The sequence below is a fragment of the Lissotriton vulgaris genome, chromosome 1_1 (genome assembly GCF_964263255.1).
Source record: "Lissotriton vulgaris chromosome 1_1, aLisVul1.2, whole genome shotgun sequence".
Taxonomy (NCBI): domain Eukaryota; kingdom Metazoa; phylum Chordata; class Amphibia; order Caudata; family Salamandridae; genus Lissotriton; species Lissotriton vulgaris.
The window spans coordinates 1,169,470,859-1,169,488,725 of NC_141685.1; the positions used below are offsets into that span (position 1 = coordinate 1,169,470,859).

General features: G+C 47.8%; 2 long non-coding RNA genes across 2 annotated transcripts; both read right to left on the minus strand.

The window, feature by feature from the left end:
• Positions 1-1,784: 1,784 nt before the first annotated feature.
• Positions 1,785-2,457, minus strand: LOC147748862 (uncharacterized). The gene is made up of 5 exons (XR_015299728.1): positions 2,424-2,457; positions 2,258-2,338; positions 2,081-2,172; positions 1,930-1,998; positions 1,785-1,849 (listed from the first exon to the last, which is right to left on the minus strand). It is a non-coding gene; the product is annotated as an uncharacterized LOC147748862 (long non-coding RNA).
• Positions 2,458-16,541: 14,084 nt separating this feature from the next.
• Positions 16,542-17,214, minus strand: LOC147748863 (uncharacterized). The gene is made up of 5 exons (XR_015299729.1): positions 17,181-17,214; positions 17,015-17,095; positions 16,838-16,929; positions 16,687-16,755; positions 16,542-16,606 (listed from the first exon to the last, which is right to left on the minus strand). It is a non-coding gene; the product is annotated as an uncharacterized LOC147748863 (long non-coding RNA).
• Positions 17,215-17,867: the final 653 nt, after the last annotated feature.

The following is a 17,867-nucleotide window of genomic DNA, read 5'->3' on the forward strand; positions in this document are numbered from 1 at the left end:
GGCACGCCATCTTGAAAAGACCACGAGACGCTGACCGTGCAGCCCATAAGTGACCCTCGAAGCTGTACACCGGGGTTTGAGAAGCCCCAGCCCTGAGCCACTTTTGCACCGAAGCTCACCCCTCTACACTCGACGAGTGCTGCGTGGGGCCCTTCTGCTTTCTTTGGCTCAAAGCGTTGGCCCGGTCACTTGCCAGCTGGCTTGTGGCCCCTGTGCCAACGAAAACCGAAATACGACTTGTGATTCTGGTTGCTCCAGACTTGCACCCACTCCTCTAAAAAGGAGCACCCGCTCTGACCCTCCTGGTCCGAATGAGAAGCAATCTTCCAGTCCTGCGTGGATTGCTCTTGCCAAGTGTTGTTTGCTCCGATCTTGAAGCCGACAGCGGCGACGGTGAGAGCCTACGTGGGACAGCTCGTGACCTGCTCCTGGACATCGCAGATGCCCCAGAGCCCACGTGGCAGCGGAGAGAAGCTCCTCGACAACCACCTGATTGCGCCCGACATTGCCTGGTTCCGTCCTGGTTCCACCCTGGTCACTGCTGAGTGACCCAGACTCTGTCCCCTCTGCTTTCAGGTACTTTACGACTCTGATCCACTCTTGGTTTACACCGGGCACTTCTCCTTCACATCGCCTGCAGCATCTTCAGCTTCAAGCACCAACAGCCTGCGTGACGAAACCCGACGCCACTTGGACCCTATGCACCCGCTTCCTGTGGGTGAGGTAACTCAGCAACGCTGGTGTTCCCACACTGGTACACACCTCTAGGGTCTGTGTCTAAAGTTTTGTCCTTCTAGGTTCAGCAGAGCTGCTATATATTTTGCTTGCATTTATTATAGAAAATTCAGAAGGAATAGCATACAGTGTCAATTAATCACAATGCATGATCCATATCATTTGGTCAAATAAAAGTGCCCCAAGAAAGGAAAGGGAAGGGGGGATAGCGTGATGCTGTGCAGGAAACAGGACAGTGAGGGAATAAAGTTCGTGACAAACTTATATATTGCAATATTAATTTTGAATGCAATACAATTTTAAGGCTTCAGATCCCTGAGCCAGAGAAGTTGGGGGATTATAACATATCCCAAAAGGTAAGGACTATTTCTGTTGACACTGAAAAGTTCAAAATTATGGGGGAGTGTCAACCGAACAGAACATAAAAGTAGCCGTCGACGTTTCGACCCCACGCTACATCTGTAGGCGTTTGTCTAGCCTTACATCGGGGTCTTCATCAGGACAAGGTGGTCAACAAAGGAGCACTACAGTATCTAGAAATATAAAACACAATAAGGTGTAAAAAGCCGACTATCATTGTCAAGGTTACCGGAGTGAACGGCAATCACATTAATCACACAGTTACCATGGGTGTTTGTGGGCAAATAATTACAGATAATTGTGAACATTGTTTTAAAAAATAACACACATGCGAAAAAATCATAACCTAAGGTATACATTTCTATGTAATTCAGTAAAAACCAGTGAAGGGTAACTTGTTAAATTAGATATTGTCTAGCGTGTACAGGATAACACACAGAAACACAACATCCTGACTCGACCAGGGGAGACCAATTAATCCCATACTACAAAATGTCATATTATAAAATGACCTCTAAGGATCATATCGCCCATACTCTTTAGGGTACTCTTTCAGGGGTACCATATGGACAATGTGAAATGGGAACCCAGATGTAAAGGGGTGCTAACATGATTTACGTAAGCCACAAAAGGGACATACCTGCTCAGTCCGAGCAAAACACGATTATATTCTCATCTGTCATCAGGTGACTGGTCTGAGTTTAGGGACAAGATGACGAAAAGGTCATATTCACATCAGGTGCTTGGGCTGGATCTATGAACAAGTTGCCGAATATTAGTGCACTGGGTCACATTACTAGGGAGGAAACAGCATGTATTAAGATCGGGGCTTACCTCTATTATTACCCAAAATTTGAATGACGACGAGGCGTCACTGTGGGTCGCCTTCGGTGTGCTGCATCTCTAAGCAGGGAAATTGGGAGGGAATTGTGAGACCAACTTGAGAGCGTATTGTGAATACTAGTCCTAGAGGAGTAAGTCTCACCTTGTGTCTTGATACACGGGGTTGAGGGCAGCAACCTTTTGCAATTTTGCGAATGCACGTGGTTCACAAAGAAGAAACGAACCCGCGTTAATCTATGGGCAAATAAGTGAATATTTTTGAGGATTTGACCGTCACGATATACATAAAATATCATCCTATTACGGGGTCAATGCTCACCTAGAAGGCCCACGAGGGTAGAGGTGTCCTTAATACAGTACTCGGCGGGGCGTCATAGCGATCTAGGCAAGTTCGCCGCGTCTGTGAAGAGGGGGAGCGGAAATAAGTTAAAAACCGCCCGTTGGAGTGTAGGGTTAACAATTTGAGAGGGAGAGGGTATTCGTACCTTATTCTCACGATCACGGAGCACCCAGTCGCCGCATTCCGCGTTTGTTGAAAACAAGCAAGTGGGCGTGGTCTGCAGCAAGGGTTTTTAAAGAGACGGGAGGACATTGGCTCTGGAGCGTTGTTAGTGGCAACCCAAGAGCGTGGTTGGTGGGGATAGAAAACGGACACTACGTCAGGCAGAATATACTAACGTTGTTAATGGCAGCCAGAGACTTGATCGAAATCAGTACATTTTTAAACGCCCATATGTGAAGACGTCCGCAGCCGCAATGTTACAGAAATGCTTAATTAGTTGGGAGGGTCACATTATCACAAGGTAACTTAGTACCGTAAAGTTATGGTCTGCTAATTAGCATCGTTAAAAAATGTGGGTTTGCTAGTAGAATGGGGGGTATCTCTCTACTCCGTAGGTAATGGTCGGTTGCCACATAGAATGTAGCCCATTCTACATTCTTTTTACTGGGTCATTGAGTACCTCCACAAATACCATTAAATCAATAAAAATTCACTGGGTTACAGGTACCGCGTTTGCGTCGAGATGCACCTCTCAGGCACGAGGGTGAAGATCTCTTATTGTATATCCAACAAGGGATACCATGTTGTTCAGCACTATTTATAACGGATGGTGATCTCTACTATGTTCGGATATGAGGTAGTGAGATAACATACTCATTCCTGTATAATCAAAATATGTAAAATGTTAAATGGAAATACAAAATACATTCACTCAGAGATGCACCTCTCACACAGGAGGGTGAAGATCTCTTATCATATATCTCGCCAAAATTTTTTTGTTATGTGCAGCATTGTCTGTAGTATTCATGTAGGAAGGTGGCTACCTGACTATGGTTACCCCAGATTTTTTGCCCTGTGTTTAGCTGGTTTTCGACTTAGTTGGCCTGGTTCCCTGCTAATCAGGGCCCCAGGCTATCTGCTCTCTCTGTAAAATGGATTCCATGTACCCTAGGTGCATAACTAGATTGGCTTGGGTCACCCTTATCAGCCCCTGTACAGAGCACTATAGGTGCCCAGGGCATAGGTGCATCCAAGGCCTACCAGGGGCTGCAGCATATCTTTTGCCACCCCTGGCTGGCTATCTAAATTGACACAACTGGCTGATCACTCAGCTGGGGCAAGTGGGTGTAATCACCCCTTGCTTAGATATAGTATACCTATATCTAAACCTATATCTGGACACATATATAGCCTGTAAGCCACTCCTATGGAAGGCCTCATCAATCCTGGAGGCAGAGTGCGTGGTTTTATGTGAGATGGTGCTCTGGCATGAGCTGAGCCTGTCTGCAGCTGTCGGGAACAACTCCCTAAGCTGATCCGGGATAACGCCATACCATATACTCTTAAGCGCCTTATATTCCTCGCGGTTATATCGCAACTTTGGTTTGGCTTTATCAAAACATGTCGTGTAAGGTGTCATACGAATTGGAATACTACCCCCTCGCCAGTTCTGGCGACGGGGGTAGCATTCCACCCTTCTAGAGGGAGACGACATGTTACTTTACTGAAACGCGGTTGATTTAAAATGAGCCTCAGATCCACAAAATGGATGCCCCTGCCACAGACACGGGTCTGACCTCCTGCTGCTGACCGAAACCCGGCAGAGGAGGCCTGGACAAAGAGTTTCCTGTCACAGGGCGGTGTCAAACCACCCCAGACAGGAGATAGTGGATTGGAGTAGGGAGGTTTCAATGAAACCAGACACTGCCTGGGGAGCACAAGGCTGCCCCTTGCAGGATCCGGCCAAACCGGTTCTGGGGCCTCCCAGCCCCTGTCCCAGCGCGGCCAGGATCAAAGGAGAGGGGTGTAACCACCCCCTTCCTGGGTCCCACCCATAGGAGGGGACCTAGCAGGATGTCCAACCCCCGAGATTCGAATAAGAGGGGGAGCAGTCCCAACGGACCTCAGATCATCCTGAAGAAACATAAGAAACGAAATCTGGACCCTTCGACTTTCTACACGACGTGAGAAGACTGAAGAATCTCCCTTGTGGTCAAGGAGTGACCACCCTGTGCAAACAGGCACCATCCAGCCCTCGACCCTTGCTTTGTTGCAGTTCCCGCCGGAACTCGAGCGACAGAGATCGACGAGATCAAGCTTGCCTGCCTTCTACCTGCCCGATCCACAGTCCCTGCAGAGCTGAGACCCGTGGAGGCGACCGGAAGCGTGGGGCACGCCATCTTGAAAAGGCCACGAGACGCTGACCGTGCGGCCCACGAGTGACCCTCGAAGCTGTACACCGGGGTTTGAGAAGCCCCAGCCCCGAGCTCCACTTGCACCAAAGCTCACCCCTCCACACTCGACGAGTGCTGCGTGGGGCCCTTCTGCTTGTGTGCGCTCGACGCGTTGGCCCGGTCACTTGCCAGCTGGCTTGTGGCCCCTGTGCCGACGAACTTCGAAATACGACTTGCTTTTCTGGTTGCTCCAGATCTGCACCAGCTCCTGTGAAAAGGAGCACCCACTCTGACCCTCCTGGTTCGAGTGATAAGCAATCTCCCGGTTCCGCGTGGATTGCTTTTGCCAAGTGCTGTTTGCTACAATCTTCAAGCCGACGGTGCTGACGGCGAGAGCCTACGTGGGACAGATCGTGACCTGCTCCTGGACGTCGCAGATGCCCCAGAGCCCACGTGACAGCGGAGAGAAGCCTATCGACAACCGCCTGATTGCGCCCGACATTGCCTGGTTCCGTCCTGGTTCCACCCTGGTCACTGCTGAGTGACCCAGACTCTGTCCCCTCTGCTTTCAGGTACTTTTCTACATCGATCCACCCTTGGATCGCACCGGACACTTCTGCTTCACAGCGCCTGCAGCTGCAACAGCTCCAAGCACCCAGAACCTGCGTGACAGAACCCGACGCCACTTCGACCCTGTGCACCCACGGCCTGTGGGTGAGGTAACTTTGCAACGCCGGTGTCTTTACACTGGTACACACCTCTAGGGTCTGTGTCTAAAGTTTTGTGTTCCTAGGTTCAGCGGAAGTATCTTTTTATTCACTTTAATTGACTTTTACGCACCATTGACAGTGCATTGGTGCGCGCTGCACTTTCCGTGCTGCATCCGTCTCCTGTGGGCTACTCCCGACTTCTTCATTGCTTGTCCTGACTGCTCCCCGCGAATCTCTAGGCCCTAGGCCTAACCATTGTTCGTAAAGTGTTACTTATACCACTTTTTTGATATATGGTCTGAGTGGCCACCCGCCCTCATCCATAAACGTGCAACTTTATATGTGTAACAGTGCTTTTGATTTAACGCTTGTGCCCCTTTCCTCATAAAGAGTACTGGGGAGTAATTTAGTAATAAATACATATATTTTTATAATATATACTTGTGTGGTGTCCTTTCATTTGATTACAGGATTGTATGTGGTAAAACAAGCTCGCTTAACACGACCTCTTAAGTTAAGCCTTTAAGGCTGCTTAGTCCATGCTACCACTAGGATAGCTTGTCTACAAGGTTGACTTACAACCTGACATCTTTGGGGTTTGCTTGGACTGATAACCGGTGGTTCCAGAATTGGAAACACTACCTATCAGGCCAACTTCTCACATTGGTGTGCAGCGGTGCGGATTTGAGCTTGCTGTTGTTTTACCATTGCAATCTTTACATCAAATTGAAAGATCACATCAAGTACCTTAGGTACATATAAATCAAAAGCTTAGCATATTAAGTTCTACTGAACTTAGTAGTTGTAGATTAAAGGGATTAGCACACCCTGACTACAACTCACTAGCAAGGTACAGTAGGAAACCACTTAGTGTAGGTAAGTGCACCACTTACACCTCACTAGCAGTCATGTCTGATACAGGTAGAGCTTCAGGCTCTGCTCCTGTAATAGTTGATCCTATAGGGACAACATCCAGATATGACAACCTTAGCCACAAAGACCTGAGTGCCTTGTGCACAGCCAGGGGGCTAAAAAAGGGCAGAGGCCCTACCATTCCTTCCCTAGTAGCTCTCCTAGAAAAGGATGACCTAGATAAGGTGAGTCAGACTCCCTTAGAAACAGAGGAAGGGATAAACTCCCCTGAGAATGAGGATCTTCCAGAGGAAGTAGAGGAGGAGGAGGAAGACCCAGAGGAAGGCTCTGATTTAGAAGAGCCTGAAGATCAGGATCAGGGGGGAAACCAGGTACAGGTTGCCAGGCTTAACCAGGCCAACTTGGACCTACATGGGAATGGAGAGGGCCAGCACCACTCCAGATCTCATAACCACATTCTCCCAGGTAACAGGAGGGTGAGATCTCTATCAAGGGATTCTCATCTTTCTAGTGCCTCAAGAGAATCTCAAAGAGGAATGACTTCCTCCCAGAGAAAAGAGCATAGGGCCAGGATGAGGGCTGTCCAACTCCAAATAGAAAGGGAAGAGGTAGCCTTGGCTCAAGCTAAACTTGCTTTAGCAAGAGAAAGAAAATTGTGTGGCTTAGATGCCACTGGTGGCAGCAAAGTTCCTAAAGAGAAAACCAGGTCCTATGATAGTAGAAACCTGACAAAGATTGTGCCCCCCTATCAGGAAGGGGATGACATCCACAAATGGATGACTGCTCTGGAGAGAGCCTGCATGGTACAGCAGGTTCCTGAGGAACAGTGGGCAGCAATCTTATGGTACTCCTTTTCAGAGAAAGGGAGGGATAGGCTCCTCACTGTCAGACATGAGGATGCCAGCAATTACAAAATCCTGAAGAGTGTTCTGATAGATGGGTTTGGCTTAACCACTGAACAGTACAGGTTAAAGTTCAGAGATACCCAGAAGACACAGACTCAGGACTGGACTGATTTTGTTGATTGTGCAACTAAGGCTCTGGAGGGTTGGCTGAATGGCAGCAAAGTACATGACTTCACAGGATTGTATAATTTGATTATGAGGGAGCAGATCCTAAGTAATTGTCAGAACCAGCTCTTACACCAGCACCTGGTGGACTCAGATTTGACCTCTCCCCAAGAATTGGGAAAGAGGGCAGATAAGTGGGTCAGAACCAGGATTAGGCCTAAGAATCAGGACAATAACCAGAAGAAGGAGTCTACCAAGCCTCAAGATAAGGGTGGGGATAAAAGTAAAGAAAAGACTTCCCCAGGGCCCCAAAACTCCAAGAATGGGGGTGGGTCCCAAGACACTTCATCCACAGAGAAAAAGCCTTATTGTCATGCCTGTAAACAGGTTGGGCATTACAAAACAGACAGCTGTTGTCCCAAGAATGGCAATAAAGAAAACATACCTCCAAAGTCAGCTCCAACACCTCCTGTTACTGTCAGCAGTAATCCCCCAGGAAGTGGGAGCACACCCAGGAGTCTGGGTGGGGTTACTTTTGGAGCCCAAGGGGACCCTGGCCTATCCAGGTCCCCATCCCCAAATAATCTTGTCTATGAGACTGGCATGGGGTTTGCCAACTTCTCTGTTTGCCCAAATACCTTGAGCAAATATAGACAAGAACCCATCATCAATGGTTTGAAGGTTGAAGCTTTTAGAGACACAGGGGCTAGCATCACCATGGTGGCTGACTGTATAGTCCCCTCTAAGCAACTTTTACCAGGTGCCACATACCAGGTAACAAACATTGATGGCATCCAAACAAATCATCCCATGGCAGTAGTAAGTCTCAGCTGGGGAGGTGTCATTGGCCCAAAGAGAGTGGCAGTGTCACCAAACTTGCCTGTAGACTGTCTACTGGGTAATGATTTGGAAATCTCAGCCTGGGCTGAGGTTGAACAGGAAATCCATTCTAGAATGGTAAATTCCAATGGAAAGGTTAGTGGGGCTGTACTGGCTATAGCCCCAATTCAAGATGTCCTTCCTGAAAAGGTTGGTAGGGCTGAGCAACTCTCTGCCCCATCTTTACCAGAAGCTCTTCCCAGACAGAATAGCAAAGCTGTTATGATAACAGCAGAAACCCAAACTGAGTCTCCTCCTGAAAAGGTTGGTGGGGCTGTGATGGCCACAGCCCAAACTCAAACAGATATGTGTGTTGTGAAGCCTGAAATGATGGATCACTCCACCCAAACTGAGAGCATGGAGGAGGAAGAGAAATCTCCCCCTCACCAGACAGTAGGACAGGATCAGCCTCCTCAGGGAACTGATCTTACCCCTGATGAAGGAACTGCCCCAGAGGTTGTTAGGCCTGGCCTGACAGAGCCTCTGATGGCAGTGGACCCTTCTCAGGTGGGATCCAGTCTGGAGCAGGTAACCTGCCCCTCTCTACCTTGCCTCAGTCAGCCCAGGGCTGCAGAGGACAAGAAGGACAGTGAGACCCAGAGGGCCCCCTGTCAAATAAAGCACCCCCATCAACAGATTAGGGGCACCAAAACTAGTAGGCCTAGTAAGGTGAAAACTTTAAAAACTCCTGAGGGAGCCCCCTTAAAAACAGTTAGGGACCTCCCACAGATGGATTCTGTTGGGCACAGCCAAACCTGGGACCCAAAGGGCCCAAACCTGAACTGTCCCTCCAGCAAGCCAAACAGAGGGACCCAGCCTCCAGCTTTAGGTAGCCAGAGGTTGACCCTGAGAGCTCAGTGCAACTCAGTTGAAGAAAGAAACGCACACATGGTGGAAGATAATTGGAGGAAGTTGAGCCCAAAAATAGTGGAGCCTCACTTCAATACTCCATATCCAAACCAGCCTTTAACTTTGCATAAACACACCCAAGGTAGTGATTCCCTATGGTGGAGACCCTCTAATACCCCTAGGGTGAGGGACTGCTTAGTGGACCATGAGACAGGGGGTACCCATGCTAGTGCAGGTACTTCCTTATATGGCCACTCAGGCAATAAAGGCTTACCTGGCCAAGGATAGCCTTATCTCCTTTCGTTTGGGGGGGGGTTATGTAGGAAGGTGGCTACCTGACTATGGTTACCCCAGATTTTTTTGCCCTGTGTTTAGCTGGTTTTCGACTTAGTTGGCCTGGTTCCCTGCTAATCAGGGCCCCAGGCTATCTGCTCTCTCTGTAAAATGGATTCCATGTACCCTAGGTGCATAACTAGATTGGCTTGGGTCACCCTTATCAGCCCCTGTACAGAGCACTATAGGTGCCCAGGGCATAGGTGCATCCAAGGCCTACCAGGGGCTGCAGCATATCTTTTGCCACCCCTGGCTGGCTATCTAAATTGACACAACTGGCTGATCACTCAGCTGGGGCAAGTGGGTGTAATCACCCCTTGCTTAGATATAGTATACCTATATCTAAACCTATATCTGGACACATATATAGCCTGTAAGCCACTCCTATGGAAGGCCTCATCAATCCTGGAGGCAGAGTGCGTGGTTTTATGTGAGATGGTGCTCTGGCATGAGCTGAGCCTGTCTGCAGCTGTCGGGAACAACTCCCTAAGCTGATCCGGGATAACGCCATACCATATACTCTTAAGCGCCTTATATTCCTCGCGGTTATATCGCAACTTTGGTTTGGCTTTATCAAAACATGTCGTGTAAGGTGTCATACGAATTGGAATACTACCCCCTCGCCAGTTCTGGCGACGGGGGTAGCATTCCACCCTTCTAGAGGGAGACGACATGTTACTTTACTGAAACGCGGTTGATTTAAAATGAGCCTCAGATCCACAAAATGGATGCCCCTGCCACAGACACGGGTCTGACCTCCTGCTGCTGACCGAAACCCGGCAGAGGAGGCCTGGACAAAGAGTTTCCTGTCACAGGGCGGTGTCAAACCACCCCAGACAGGAGATAGTGGATTGGAGTAGGGAGGTTTCAATGAAACCAGACACTGCCTGGGGAGCACAAGGCTGCCCCTTGCAGGATCCGGCCAAACCGGTTCTGGGGCCTCCCAGCCCCTGTCCCAGCGCGGCCAGGATCAAAGGAGAGGGGTGTAACCACCCCCTTCCTGGGTCCCACCCATAGGAGGGGACCTAGCAGGATGTCCAACCCCCGAGATTCGAATAAGAGGGGGAGCAGTCCCAACGGACCTCAGATCATCCTGAAGAAACATAAGAAACGAAATCTGGACCCTTCGACTTTCTACACGACGTGAGAAGACTGAAGAATCTCCCTTGTGGTCAAGGAGTGACCACCCTGTGCAAACAGGCACCATCCAGCCCTCGACCCTTGCTTTGTTGCAGTTCCCGCCGGAACTCGAGCGACAGAGATCGACGAGATCAAGCTTGCCTGCCTTCTACCTGCCCGATCCACAGTCCCTGCAGAGCTGAGACCCGTGGAGGCGACCGGAAGCGTGGGGCACGCCATCTTGAAAAGGCCACGAGACGCTGACCGTGCGGCCCACGAGTGACCCTCGAAGCTGTACACCGGGGTTTGAGAAGCCCCAGCCCCGAGCTCCACTTGCACCAAAGCTCACCCCTCCACACTCGACGAGTGCTGCGTGGGGCCCTTCTGCTTGTGTGCGCTCGACGCGTTGGCCCGGTCACTTGCCAGCTGGCTTGTGGCCCCTGTGCCGACGAACTTCGAAATACGACTTGCTTTTCTGGTTGCTCCAGATCTGCACCAGCTCCTGTGAAAAGGAGCACCCACTCTGACCCTCCTGGTTCGAGTGATAAGCAATCTCCCGGTTCCGCGTGGATTGCTTTTGCCAAGTGCTGTTTGCTACAATCTTCAAGCCGACGGTGCTGACGGCGAGAGCCTACGTGGGACAGATCGTGACCTGCTCCTGGACGTCGCAGATGCCCCAGAGCCCACGTGACAGCGGAGAGAAGCCTATCGACAACCGCCTGATTGCGCCCGACATTGCCTGGTTCCGTCCTGGTTCCACCCTGGTCACTGCTGAGTGACCCAGACTCTGTCCCCTCTGCTTTCAGGTACTTTTCTACATCGATCCACCCTTGGATCGCACCGGACACTTCTGCTTCACAGCGCCTGCAGCTGCAACAGCTCCAAGCACCCAGAACCTGCGTGACAGAACCCGACGCCACTTCGACCCTGTGCACCCACGGCCTGTGGGTGAGGTAACTTTGCAACGCCGGTGTCTTTACACTGGTACACACCTCTAGGGTCTGTGTCTAAAGTTTTGTGTTCCTAGGTTCAGCGGAAGTATCTTTTTATTCACTTTAATTGACTTTTACGCACCATTGACAGTGCATTGGTGCGCGCTGCACTTTCCGTGCTGCATCCGTCTCCTGTGGGCTACTCCCGACTTCTTCATTGCTTGTCCTGACTGCTCCCCGCGAATCTCTAGGCCCTAGGCCTAACCATTGTTCGTAAAGTGTTACTTATACCACTTTTTTGATATATGGTCTGAGTGGCCACCCGCCCTCATCCATAAACGTGCAACTTTATATGTGTAACAGTGCTTTTGATTTAACGCTTGTGCCCCTTTCCTCATAAAGAGTACTGGGGAGTAATTTAGTAATAAATACATATATTTTTATAATATATACTTGTGTGGTGTCCTTTCATTTGATTACAGGATTGTATGTGGTAAAACAAGCTCGCTTAACACGACCTCTTAAGTTAAGCCTTTAAGGCTGCTTAGTCCATGCTACCACTAGGATAGCTTGTCTACAAGGTTGACTTACAACCTGACATCTTTGGGGTTTGCTTGGACTGATAACCGGTGGTTCCAGAATTGGAAACACTACCTATCAGGCCAACTTCTCACAATTCAGAAGACTTGTGCCTAACAGCTATACACAGAGGTTACATAGTTCAATTAATACCTCCTCAAGACCTCTCACACAGACGGGTCAACTAAGGGGGGATTCCTGTGATAGTACATAAGCAAGCCACGTGTCTAATAAGTGAAATAACAGATCTGGTCAGGTGACATACCTATTTATACATTATCGGCCAAAACTGGCTAATTGGGCATGGCTGCTTTCTGACTCATTTAGGCCATTTCTAATAGTGTCCAAGATAGTCATCCATTTTGATTCTCGTAGAGTTAGGATTCGTGAGATGTTCCCACCCCTGGGGCCCAAATTGATTTTCTCTAGAACTAGCCATTGTAATGTCTCTGGCGTATGACCCTTCAGGGAACAATGGTCAACCAGGGGGGCACCCTGTACTTGGCATCTGATCCTGCTGCCATGCTGTAGGATGCGCGCTTTGACCTTTTGCTGAGTCTGGCCTACATAAGCTAAATCGCAAGGGCATCTAATCCAGTAGATGACATTTGAGGAGTTGCAGTTGGTGTGTGACTTTAAGACGTACGTCTTACCTCTGTAGGTCAACTCTTTAGTTTGAATAGTCGTGGCACATGCAGTGCATGATCCACATCTGGTATATCCCACAACCTGGTGGAAGATGCCAAAGTGAGTGAATGGTAGGATTCGGAGGTATGGGAAGGAATGATTGTACCACCTGGTCTCTGATGTTCCGAGCCCTCTTAAAGGAGTGTAAAGGTGGTGCTCGTTGTTCAACATCATCTGCAACTAGACCCCAGTGCCTATTGATGATTTTCTTAATGTCATTACTTCGTGTTGAAAACGTGGTTACACAAACGATTCGTTCAGCAGCTGAGTTCTCTTTGGTTTCACCCTTCAATAAATGTTCACAGGGGCTGTACCAGGCTCTTTTGTGCGCACGTTTGACCAGACGTGTGGGGTAGCCCCGTGTTGTCAGTCGTTCAGCAAGATCTTGGGACTCCAACATATAGTTATCTTTAGAGGAACAGTTCCGTCGGATTCTGAAAAACTGTCCTACGGGGAGATTGTCTCTTAGTCCTCTGGGGTGGTGGCTATTATATTCAAGCAATGAGTTCCGCTCGGTGGGTTTGCGAAACAAAGTAGTTTCAAGTGATTTGGTGTCAGGATTGAAAAAGATGGTTATGTCCAGGAAAGCAATCCTATCCTGATTGGCTTCCAAGGTGAATTTTATGTCTGTGCTCTGTGAATTCAGCCAAGTGTGGAATGACATAAGGTCCACTCGTGTGCCATTCCATATACAGAGAACATCGTCTATATAGCGGACCCATGTATTGATGTGATGTCTGAATGGGTTCGTGTCCCTGAGAATGATCCGGTTCTCATAGTCATCCATATACAATATGGCCAGGTTAGGGGCAAATGTAGCCCCCATCGCTACTCCCTTAGTTTGTAAAAAGAACTCTCCTTGAAACATGAAAAAGTTCTCCATCATGGCTATTCTCAAAAGCTCTATGATGAAATACGTGGGTACTGGAACAGGAGCTGTCCTGGTGTCTAGGGCCTTCTCCATGACAGCGATGGCATCAAGCTGAGGGATACTGGTGTACAATGACACTATGTCACACGTTACTAATAGTTGGGTGTCAGGGTCGAAAGGTCTTTGATCGACCAAATTAATAACTTGGGTGGTGTCCCTGAGGTATGTCTTGGTTTTTATTGCTAAAGGCTTCAGGAAGAAATCGATGTATTGATTGAGTGGTTCCAGCATTGATCCGCATCCGGACACTATTGGGCGTCCTGGAGGATTGTTAAGGCCTTTATGCACCTTAGGCAGGGTATATATGGCGGCTAGCCGTGGATGACTTTGGTTTAGAAATTTAAACTCTTGTAGGGACAAGAAACCTTCGTCCTGGCCTTTTTGTGTGATTTCGAGTATCCGTGAGGCTAGATCCTTTGAGGGGTCGCTTTGGATGAGCTTGTAGCTAACTCCGTCATTAAGTTGCCTATAAATTTCTTTTTTATAAGCAACGGTATCCTGAATCACGATCGCCCCGCCTTTGTCGGCGGGCTTGATGACAATGTCAGCATTGTCTTTCAAGGTCTTGAGTGCCTGTTTTTCATTTACACTTAGATTGAATCTAATATATTTCGGCTTGCTGACAGAGTCCTCCACTTCTTGGGTCACCAAATCTTCAAATGCCAAAATTTTGTTACTCATTGCATGTGCAGGAGGAAAAAAGGTAGATGGTTCGCTCAATCCAGGTGCCGATGAGCTTCGTGGACCAATCGTATGTCGGAAGTAGTACCTGAGACGGATTTTTCTGAAGAAATTGTAAAGTTCCGTTTTCAATTGAAATCTATTCGGAGGTGTGGTAGGGACATAAGAGAGACCTTTGCTTAGTACTTTTTCTTCTTTATTGGATAGATTGTATTTGGAAATGTTCACTATAGGGTTAGAAGAGGTATGCGCAGGTTTGTTGGTCACCACCGATAGGTGTTTCTCCTGGTGGATATTTCGCCATGGTTCTCGGGGCGGAAGGTGACTTGCTTCTGGGCGTTCCCTCGACCCGCATTCTGATTGCCCTTGTTGGGTTGTTGTCCACGTTGCAGTCCTCCGGACCAATTGCCCCGACCTCGGGGGGTCTCCATTGCATCTAACCTCTGCCTAAAAAATGATGAGGCGGTGGAGGCGGGTATGGTGGATAATTGTAGTCTGAATAGGAGTAATTGTATGAAGGTCCAGGTGTAGCAGGTTCGGACTCCCTTCCGGAGCTATAGGAAGAGTCGGAAAACGTGGTGTATGCTCTCCTGCCTCTGTATCCACCCCTCCCTCGGTTGGCAAATCGACCTTGGGTGTCTTGTTTGTAGTAGTCCGGTTGGAGGTATGGGTAGACACTCTTTTTGTCAAATGCTCTTATGTCCTTCGCTAATTTTTCTAGTTTTTTGGTTTGGGTGGTAACATCAAACTCTTTTAGTGTAGCATCCAAAGACTCCAGGGCAGACTTAGCATTTGTTAACGTACTGTCCCCTAATATCTCGATCCTTAGGGCCGCTATCTCTTTGGTAAGTGTCTGTACCTGTTCAGCGGCGGTCTCCACTCCCAACACCATCCAGTGTCGGGAGCAATTATTGGCGACATAGCTAAATCCCTCTTTAAATTTAGGTACGTCAACGAAAATAGCCGGCTCTATTTTAATTTGGAGGCCGACCGGGATGATATTCTCTTGCAAATATTTTGTAAACAGATAGCCATGAAGTTTGGTCCTAATAAGTTTCTTTTCGAGTCTCTCCAATCTGGAGATTTTGTCATTCAAAGTAACGTCTACTTGTAAAGTAGGATTAGACAGGAATTGGTTGTTCTGGTCTTGCAGGAGTGTGTTGATGTAGTCTTCCGTATACGAAAGTAGTTCACTCTCTACCATGGTCTTGAGAAAGAAATTCTACGGAATAAATTAAAGAACAAAAAACACAGAACCTCGCAGGTGTGCACCTGCTCAGATAATTGATCTAAGAGGGGGGTTCAACCCGGGGAATCCACATGGGACCTGGGTACTATACGGTGTAGGAAAGAAGGGTCCCAGTAGAGCTGCTATATATTTTGCTTGCATTTATTATAGAAAATTCAGAAGGAATAGCATACAGTGTCAACTAATCACAATGCATGATCCATATCATTTGGTCAAATAAAAGTGCCCCAAGAAAGGAAAGGGAAGGGGGGATAGCGTGATGCTGTGCAGGAAACAGGACAGTGAGGGAATAAAGTTCGTGACAAACTTATATATTGCAATATTAATTTTGAATGCAATACAATTTTAAGGCTTCAGATCCCTGAGCCAGAGAAGTTGGGGGATTATAACATATCCCAAAAGGTAAGGACTATTTCTGTTGACACCGAAAAGTTCAAAATTATGGGGGAGTGTCAACCGAACAGAACATAAAAGTAGCCGTCGACGTTTCGACCCCACGCTACATCTGTAGGCGTTTGTCTAGCCTTACATCGGGGTCTTCATCAGGACAAGGTGGTCAACAAAGGAGCACTACAGTATCTAGAAATATAAAACACAATAAGGTGTAAAAAGCCGACTATCATTGTCAAGGTTACCGGAGTGAACGGCAATCACATTAATCACACAGTTACCATGGGTGTTTGTGGGCAAATAATTACAGATAATTGTGAACATTGTTTTAAAAAATAACACACATGCGAAAAAATCATAACCTAAGGTATACATTTCTATGTAATTCAGTAAAACCCAGTGAAGGGTAACTTGTTAAATTAGATATTGTCTAGCGTGTACAGGATAACACACAGAAACACAACATCCTGACTCGACCAGGGGAGACCAATTAATCCCATACTACAAAATGTCATATTATAAAATGACCTCTAAGGATCATATCGCCCATACTCTTTAGGGTACTCTTTCAGGGGTACCATATGGACAATGTGAAATGGGAACCCAGATGTAAAGGGGTGCTAACATGATTTACGTAAGCCACAAAAGGGACATACCTGCTCAGTCCGAGCAAAACACGATTATATTCTCATCTGTCATCAGGTGACTGGTCTGAGTTTAGGGACAAGATGACGAAAAGGTCATATTCACATCAGGTGCTTGGGCTGGATCTATGAACAAGTTGCCGAATATTAGTGCACTGGGTCACATTACTAGGGAGGAAACAGCATGTATTAAGATCGGGGCTTACCTCTATTATTACCCAAAATTTGAATGACGACGAGGCGTCACTGTGGGTCGCCTTCGGTGTGCTGCATCTCTAAGCAGGGAAATTGGGAGGGAATTGTGAGACCAACTTGAGAGCGTATTGTGAATACTAGTCCTAGAGGAGTAAGTCTCACCTTGTGTCTTGATACACGGGGTTGAGGGCAGCAACCTTTTGCAATTTTGCGAATGCACGTGGTTCACAAAGAAGAAACGAACCCGCGTTAATCTATGGGCAAATAAGTGAATATTTTTGAGGATTTGACCGTCACGATATACATAAAATATCATCCTATTACGGGGTCAATGCTCACCTAGAAGGCCCACGAGGGTAGAGGTGTCCTTAATACAGTACTCGGCGGGGCGTCATAGCGATCTAGGCAAGTTCGCCGCGTCTGTGAAGAGGGGGAGCGGAAATAAGTTAAAAACCGCCCGTTGGAGTGTAGGGTTAACAATTTGAGAGGGAGAGGGTATTCGTACCTTATTCTCACGATCACGGAGCACCCAGTCGCCGCATTCCGCGTTTGTTGAAAACAAGCAAGTGGGCGTGGTCTGCAGCAAGGGTTTTTAAAGAGACGGGAGGACATTGGCTCTGGAGCGTTGTTAGTGGCAACCCAAGAGCGTGGTTGGTGGGGATAGAAAACGGACACTACGTCAGGCAGAATATACTAACGTTGTTAATGGCAGCCAGAGACTTGATCGAAATCAGTACATTTTTAAACGCCCATATGTGAAGACGTCCGCAGCCGCAATGTTACAGAAATGCTTAATTAGTTGGGAGGGTCACATTATCACAAGGTAACGTAGTACCGTAAAGTTATGGTCTGCTAATTAGCATCGTTAAAAAATGTGGGTTTGCTAGTAGAATGGGGGGTATCTCTCTACTCCGTAGGTAATGGTCGGTTGCCACATAGAATGTAGCCCATTCTACATTCTTTTTACTGGGTCATTGAGTACCTCCACAAATACCATTAAATCAATAAAAATTCACTGGGTTACAGGTACCGCGTTTGCGTCGAGATGCACCTCTCAGGCACGAGGGTGAAGATCTCTTATTGTATATCCAACAAGGGATACCATGTTGTTCAGCACTATTTATAACGGATGGTGATCTCTACTATGTTCGGATATGAGGTAGTGAGATAACATACTCATTCCTGTATAATC